Source organism: Piliocolobus tephrosceles, chromosome 4 (assembly GCF_002776525.5).
Source record: "Piliocolobus tephrosceles isolate RC106 chromosome 4, ASM277652v3, whole genome shotgun sequence".
In the NCBI taxonomy this organism is placed as follows: Eukaryota; Metazoa; Chordata; class Mammalia; order Primates; family Cercopithecidae; genus Piliocolobus; species Piliocolobus tephrosceles.
The window spans coordinates 120,939,683-120,947,237 of NC_045437.1; the positions used below are offsets into that span (position 1 = coordinate 120,939,683).

Sequence of the window (7,555 nt, forward strand, 5' to 3'; positions counted from 1 at the left end):
CTTTAGTTTAATTAGATCCCATTTGTGAGTTTTTTCCTTTTGTTTTTGGCGTTTTCATCACGAAATCCTTGCCCATGCCTATGTCCTGAATGATATTGACTAGATTTTCTTCTAGGATTTTTATAGTTTTGGGTTTCACATTCAAGTCTTTAATCCATCTTGGGTTAATTTTTTCATAAAAGGAAAAAGTTTTTCCTTTTGCTTTTGGCGTTTTCATCACGAAATCCTTGCCCATGCCTATGTCCCGAATGGTATTGACTAGATTTTCTTCTAGGGTTTTTATAGTTTTGGGTTTCACATTCAAGTCTTTAATCCATCTTGGGTTAATTTTTTCATAAAGTATAAGGAAGGGGTCCAGTTTCAGTTTTCTGCATATGGCTAGCCAGTTCTCCCGGCACCATTTATTAAATAGGGAATCCTTTCCCCATTTCTTGTTTTTGTCAGGTTTGTCAAAGATCAGATGGTTGTACATGTGCAGTCTTATTTCTGAGTTATCTACTCTGTTCCATTGGACTATGTGTCTGTTTATATACTAGTACCATGATGTTTTGGTTACTATAACCTCTTAGTATAGTTTGAAGTCACGTAGTGTAATGCCTTCAGCTTTGTTCTTTTTGCTTAGGATTGTGGGCTCTTTTTTGGTTCTATATGAAGTTTAAAATAGTTTTTTCCAATTCTGTGAAGAAAGTCAATTGTAGCTTGATGCGGATAGCATTGAATCTATAAATTACTTTGGGCAGTATGGCCATTTTCATGATTTTGATTCTTCCTATCCGTGAGTGTGGAATATTTTTCCATTTGTTTGTGTTGTTGCTTATTTCCTTGAGCAGTGGTTTGTAGTTTTCCTTGAAGAGGTCCTTCACATCCCTTGTAAAAATATGGAATGCTTCATGAATTTGTACATCATCCTTGTGCAAGGACCATACTAGTCTTCTCTGTATTGTTTCAATTTTAACATATGTGCTGCCAAAGCGAGCATCTCTAATCTTTTTAAATGCTACATGATAGTATTTTCAAAATAGCAACCATGCTAACATGAATTATGTACCTGTTATGTCAGGCAGTGTTCTGGCTCTTTAAGAGTGGTACGTCATTTAATTTTCACAGCAACTCTACAAAGAAGAAGATCTTATCATGTTCTTTTTACATTTGAGGGAAATGGAATCACAGAGAAGCTAAGCAATTTGACCAAGGTCACACAGCTAGTAAGCAGTGGAAGTGAGTTATGAACCCAAGCAGGTGAAATCTGGAGGCTTTGTTCCACTTTGCTCCTAATATAAACATACCATACTTTATTTAATATTCCCTTGTTCTTGGATACTTAAGTTACTCCAATTTGATTATTATAAATAATGTTGCACTGGAAATCCTTGTTTATGGTTTTGTGTCCATGTACAAATATTTCTGTAGGATAGAGCCCTAAAAATGCATTCTCTGGGTCAAAAGACATGCACATTGTAAAGTGTTATCATTCAGGTAAGAGGAGGCCTATTGCATTAGGTTAATTATTTACCTTGACCGTGACCGAATTCAGAGCATGATATAACAGGCATGTCTTCAGGACTTGAGAAATGCCTGAGCCCTCAAACCCCGTTTATCTTTTATACCATGATCTCATTCTTTGTTTCCCAGACTCTCCAATACTCCTCCCCTGATTTATCTCTAAGAAGGAGTTGGCTAGTCCAGATGTTGCTATGACCCAAATTACTGTTTGTTTCGTTTGTATTTGACTTGTCTTATAATGGTGCAATTAGCATGCTTAGGAAGTCCTTTTGCCCAGGGGATTGGGAGTATGGACCAGAGTTCTCTCTCACTGGGACCTCCTCAGGTCTTATTGGTTGAATCCTAACAGTGCTGTTGGTTATGCTTTTTCTTGTGGTCACAAGAACATAAACACATCTTCTCTCTTATTTTGTTTATTCAAAGGTGTCGTCAACTTATACTTTTTTTTCCTGAAATTTTTTACTTTGCTCATTTTGTTTTTACTAATCTTACTACGTTTTTCCCTTCCACTATAACATATTCACTTTTTGAGCAATATTGAAACTCAACATAGATGTCATTTGTTCAAGATCACACGTATCTATATTAAGTGCCTCATTTAGATGGGTGCCTTAACTGGGTACAGACAGCTAAAATGTCTGAATAGTGAAGTATTTTTATCTTTATTTGCTGTAAATGCAAACAGAAATTCATATCTGAGTGCCTTAGGTATGGAGTGAAAAGGGGATATGTTACCGAGAGTATGACATCATGTTTAATATGAACACTTCTCTTTCTTGGGAACCACATGAGAGTCCTCACCTGGTTATACAAAGGGACTATTTTTATGAGGCCCTGGCTCCGTGATAATTTTTAGAGAAGACAGAATTTGAGCTTGTAGGTATAATTGTATACTGCTTTCCTAGAAAATATTCTTTCTATTTATATACCTCAAAAACAGTCTATACTTTACTGGATCTTTTATAAATATATGATACTGTATTTTGTTATTTGTCCTTTAGGTAAGCTGATACAGAATGTCTAAATCAGGTGTTTAAGAGAAATTCAGTTACAAGCCTCCTTTCATTTTTACATCAACCATACAACTTAGTCAAATGCATTTTGTTCTGTATTTTAACTCTCCATTGCCTGTTTAAGTAAAGACCTTTCTCACCCTCCACAATGACAGAAATTAATCCAAAAGTCTTATCACTGAGTTAAAGTCAATTCCTGCAATATAACTTTGACCTCTTTATAGATTCTTGCAAGTCTCCCCCATGAGAATCTTCCCTGCTCTTGAGACAAAGGGATCGTGAGGACAAGGCTTCCCACCCGAAGGGGGCTCTGCCAGTGAACAGTGCAGTAAAGTGAGTTGCAGTCAGATGTGAACCATCAGTGGAGATGTTGAGGGGTCTCCCGAAAATAGTATCTTCTGTTATCACCAAGTCTGCCATCACACAGAATAATCACTCAGGCATTTCGAGGTCTGGAGCATTTCCCAGATTTATTCCATCTCTTCTGCTCTCCTTTTTAGTAGTAAATGCACAAGGTTAAGTAAACAAAGCACAAAGTCAGGCTGCTGTGGACAATAAACTAGAGGGAGTAAGTGAAAGTTCTTGCATTTGTTGATTAGATTTGAGACACATAATCTGTTTTCTATTAAAATATGATGTCCTAGCAAAAGCATTTCTGGGGAAAAAACACCAGACAAAATACTAACAAAGATGTATCTCTTTTAGTTGAAATGTCTACCTTATACTCTCTTGGCCAACCAGCTGTCATTAGATTGATTAATTGGAAAAGGTGAAATATGTATATCATCTAGTTTCTGTTTAAGTTTCAAACATTTCCCTCTTTACTGGTAATTAAAACATCATTTGAGTCTGTACTTTGAACTTATTTACACCTGATTGCTGAGAGCTCCTATTTTCCACAGAAATAAGTGCCTTGATAAAAGCTGAGTTCACCATCCTCCTCCTCCTCATTGTCATATGACAGCACATTCTCACTGAGGAAAAGAACATTTTGATGTTGTAAGCATCTCTGAATTTTCATAGCTCTGCCTTGCAGTTTCCATATGTTCTAAAAATGCATGGAAATTTCCATAGGAGACACTAACCCTGCCCATCACTTTGGTATTTGGGCAAGTAGACTTTGTGGAAACCGTTTCCTTACAGAATTCATAGTCAGAAGAATATGTCTCACTTCCCTGTGGGATTTGATTAAATAGAATGAAGGCACAACACATCTCTTACCATCTATTGACATCGTAGGGTAAATTAATTATATTCATGACTCACTTTTAGTACAATCTAGCCAAATCACAGAGATGTCTGAATAGTTGTAACTACAGCCACCATGAGGTTTCATTTGAAGTCACTGCTACATATTTACAAATAAATACATTTTTGCTGGGTTACTTCTGGAAAATATTATTAAATGGGGAAGGAACTTGTCTGAGATGAATTCCTTTGAGCAGGAGAACATATTGAAACTACTGTGAATTCTGAATTTGTAGTATTTTTCAGGCTAAGGTCCATCTAAACAGAGATTCCTAGTTCATTTAAGTGTGAGATTGTTATGATGAAGTTATTGGTTTCTTGGACTATTCTATTGAAAAAAAGGGGAGGATTTAAAACATACCTGGAATTGCTTTAATTTTTGAGACTGTCTATACTAGAATGAGATTGACTTCATGAGCTCCATATAAAAGTCACCTTCAGCTTCCTGCCATTGAATGCAGCACCATCCTGAACTTGAGACAGCTACATTGCTGCCCTGACATTTTGCTGATCCCAGGCTCCCCTGCCCCAGCTACGGACTAGGAACCCTCCTGGAGTAGCCTGATCCTGTGGGACCTTGAGTGAAGAGTCCACCTAATGCTAAGGATTGTCTTTGCCTGGAGTGCTGGACAGACAGACTCTACTACCAGACTGGGAACCTTTAGATATTAGTTCAAACCTGGATCTAGGCCGACTTTCCCACATTCTTTTAGGCTTCCAATATTAGGAGCCTAAAATAATGAGCCTCTAGTCTTGGGAGCCAGGTCTAGAGTTGATTAATTCTCTCAGTCCTGGTCCTATCTATCCCCACTTTCCTTCTCTATCTACCAGCCTATGCCATTGGTAGACATCACCGGAATTATAACAGACATCATGTGCTCAGAAAAGGAAAAAAGACAAATGAACTTGAATATGAGATCTCAAACAACTAGATAGACAAATCCATTTTAATAATCTCTCAAAGTAAATCTAATGAACGATTGTCTAAGTTTCATCTTCTGTTAAGAGTTTTATGTCTTGCGCTCTTTTCTATTTGAAATGATAATGGAGAGCTGGTTAGATTTCCAGATGTATTACAATGAGTGATTAAGTTATAAGCCACTGGATGTCACTCTTAGGCTATGCAAGTGTAGCTAGCTGCAGTGGAGATTTTCCAGAGTAAACTGAAGGTAGAGAGTTACAGGATATATCCAGGGATAGAAACCAATTGAACTGTTTGGATAGGTACATTTGCAATGTCAGTGAATTACAGCAAAGTTTACCCTTAGGTTGCTATATATTTTCTCTAGACTCATTTCTCAATGGCAGTTAAACAGGACTAATAATCAGAGAAAAATCCCCTTAGCGCCAAAAAGCCAAAAAGACATTCATTTATCCATTCAATACCTCCTTTAATCACATGCTATAAGCAAGGTATTGGGCTAATGAACTATGGGATTACAAGAAAAAGTGAATTCATAGCATGCATACATTTAACTTACTGGAATTCAACTATGATCAAAAAAAATGAAAGAAAAATAATATAAATATTGTAGGAAATTCTGCCTGTTATTTCACTCAGTGAATTTGTGCCTTGCAGTAATTGTACCTACTGTCTGCCTCTCAGCCTTAAGCCCAGGCTGTTATACTCTGCTCTTTGACACTGGAGGCAGGAGTCTGCAGACTGCATTTCCCAGACTTTTTTGCTATCTAGCTTCTGGTTAGGTTCTGTGGACTGGAGGCACTGGCAGGAAATTAGAGGGTGATAGGAGGGTAGAAGGGATGCTCTTTCTGTTTTCAGTTCTGGTCAGAGTCCCTCCCTCAGTAGCACTCACGTAGGGCTCCAACTTATTTTAGCATTTTCAGCATTAATTCCACAGTGGCTCCTTCAGAGGTACCACTAGGAACTGCCACGTTCCCTCTTAGCACTCACCGCTGGAGTCCAAGTAGCAATCACATGACATCCCCTCAGAGGTTGCTGAGCCAGCTGTGCAGTGACACCTTGGTGGTTGGAAAATCCGCTCTGTGGAGACCCTTCCCCCAAGAAATGGTGTCCTGGTAACACCATTTATTCTCTTTTACTCTTCCAGCCCTAAGAGTTGCAGCTGCTTTCTAAACTACAAATACCAGAGGTACCTGAATAGTGTTTTTTGTTTGTTATTTTCTTTTTGCTCTTTCAGCCCTCCAGTCTCTATATAAACTGATCTCCTAAATTAAATCACCTCTGTTTGAAATACTTGGCATGATTTCTGTTTCTGTTTTCCTGATGGGATCCTGACTGCAGTAAGAATGAGATGAGAGGCCAGGAACAGTGGTTCACGCCTGTAGCCTCAGCACTTTGGGAGGCTAAAGCAGGTGGATCAGTTGAGGTCAGGAGTTTGAGATGAGCCTGGCCAAAATGGTGAAACCCGATCTCTATTAAAAATACAAAAATTAGCCAGGTGTGGTGGCATGTGCCTGTAGTCCCAGCTACTAGGGAGGCAGGCAGGAGAATCGCTGGAACCCAGGAGGCGGAAGTTGCAGTGAGCCAAGATCACGTCACTGTACTGGATCCAGCCTGGGCAACAGAGTGAGACTCCGTCTGAAAAAAAACAATGAAATGAGAGACAACAATATTCTCTTTTCTTGTCCAGTGTCACACTTTGTGTACCTTTCATAGTTGAGACATCTCATAACACTCATGTTTATATTTATATTTTCAGACAATATAAGCCTACTCACCAGCCAACTGCTGGTCAACCAAAACCAGTAGAATGTAAAGCTTCATAAAAATAAAGGATTTATTGATACACTGGCCTGTTCCAGCACTGAGAGAAACCTGGGAGAGAAGGAAAATGTGATGCACTGGTTCTGCTAGAGACTTTATTCACTGGCTTGTTCAGAGCAAGAAATGATCATTATTTCAATTTTAAAGACCTGTTTGGAAGAAGATGCTTGCCTGATCATGAAGCATTGCTTAATATATAACTTATCTTCTCCTGATCTATCGATGGCATTTTATTCTATTTTTCTCAATGACCATGGAGAATACAGATTTACTTCTTTAAGGACTCTCAATAATACACTCTTTAAAGGTTTAATACTTTTGTGTTATTTTCTCATTTTGTGCTGGGTTTCTTTCTCAGTGTGTTTGTTTCCTTTTCTCTTCCTAGAAAACATGTGATTATATTCCTTAGTTCCAAGTTCTATCAGCCCTAATCCTTCATGTCTCGCTTCTGGAGTTGATGAAATAATCACTCTCTTTTTTAGCATAGAACACCAGCATAAGAAAGACAAGCAAAGGAACCTTCCAGCTATAGTGCTGGGACCATCAGACCATGGGAACTTTTGAATCTCAGTATGTTTCATCTTCTTACCAGGTCATCCACCTCTGAAGGTGGTGACACACTAGGGTGAGAGATGACTTACTGATGAGGATGTCTTCAAAAGTTCTCATCTGAAGTGGCTTTTGAAGAATAAGGAGTAGATGTGGGAGGGGGTTAGCAGTCAACTGTTTTCTTCCATTATTAAATCTTTTGAATTTCAGCACTTTTAAAAATATATATTTGCCTAAAATTCTTAAGGATTCATTTAAAAGAGAGAAACAAGAGGCAAAGAAAGAGGTTTGAAGCTGAAGAGAGGATACGTGTTGCCCTTTTTCCTCATGGTTTGAGCTTATTTGAACAGTTTTTGTCCTGCCATGTGACTTAGCTTGAGGAATTTTTTGCTGATTTTGGACAGTGATGGGGATGTAGAACAAATTTTCCTGGAAAATGCCCCTCCCATTTCTTTGAACTATATCAAAGCACACTCCATACATAATTCCGTGCATT

The 7,555-nt window shown here is 38.2% G+C and overlaps 1 non-coding gene across 1 annotated transcript; it reads right to left on the reverse strand.

Annotated features, from left to right (window-relative positions):
• Positions 1-872: 872 nt before the first annotated feature.
• Positions 873-979, reverse strand: LOC111547245. Its single transcript, XR_002733066.1, has one exon. It is a non-coding gene; the product is annotated as a U6 spliceosomal RNA (small nuclear RNA).
• Between the last annotated feature and the right edge of the window lie 6,576 nt (positions 980-7,555).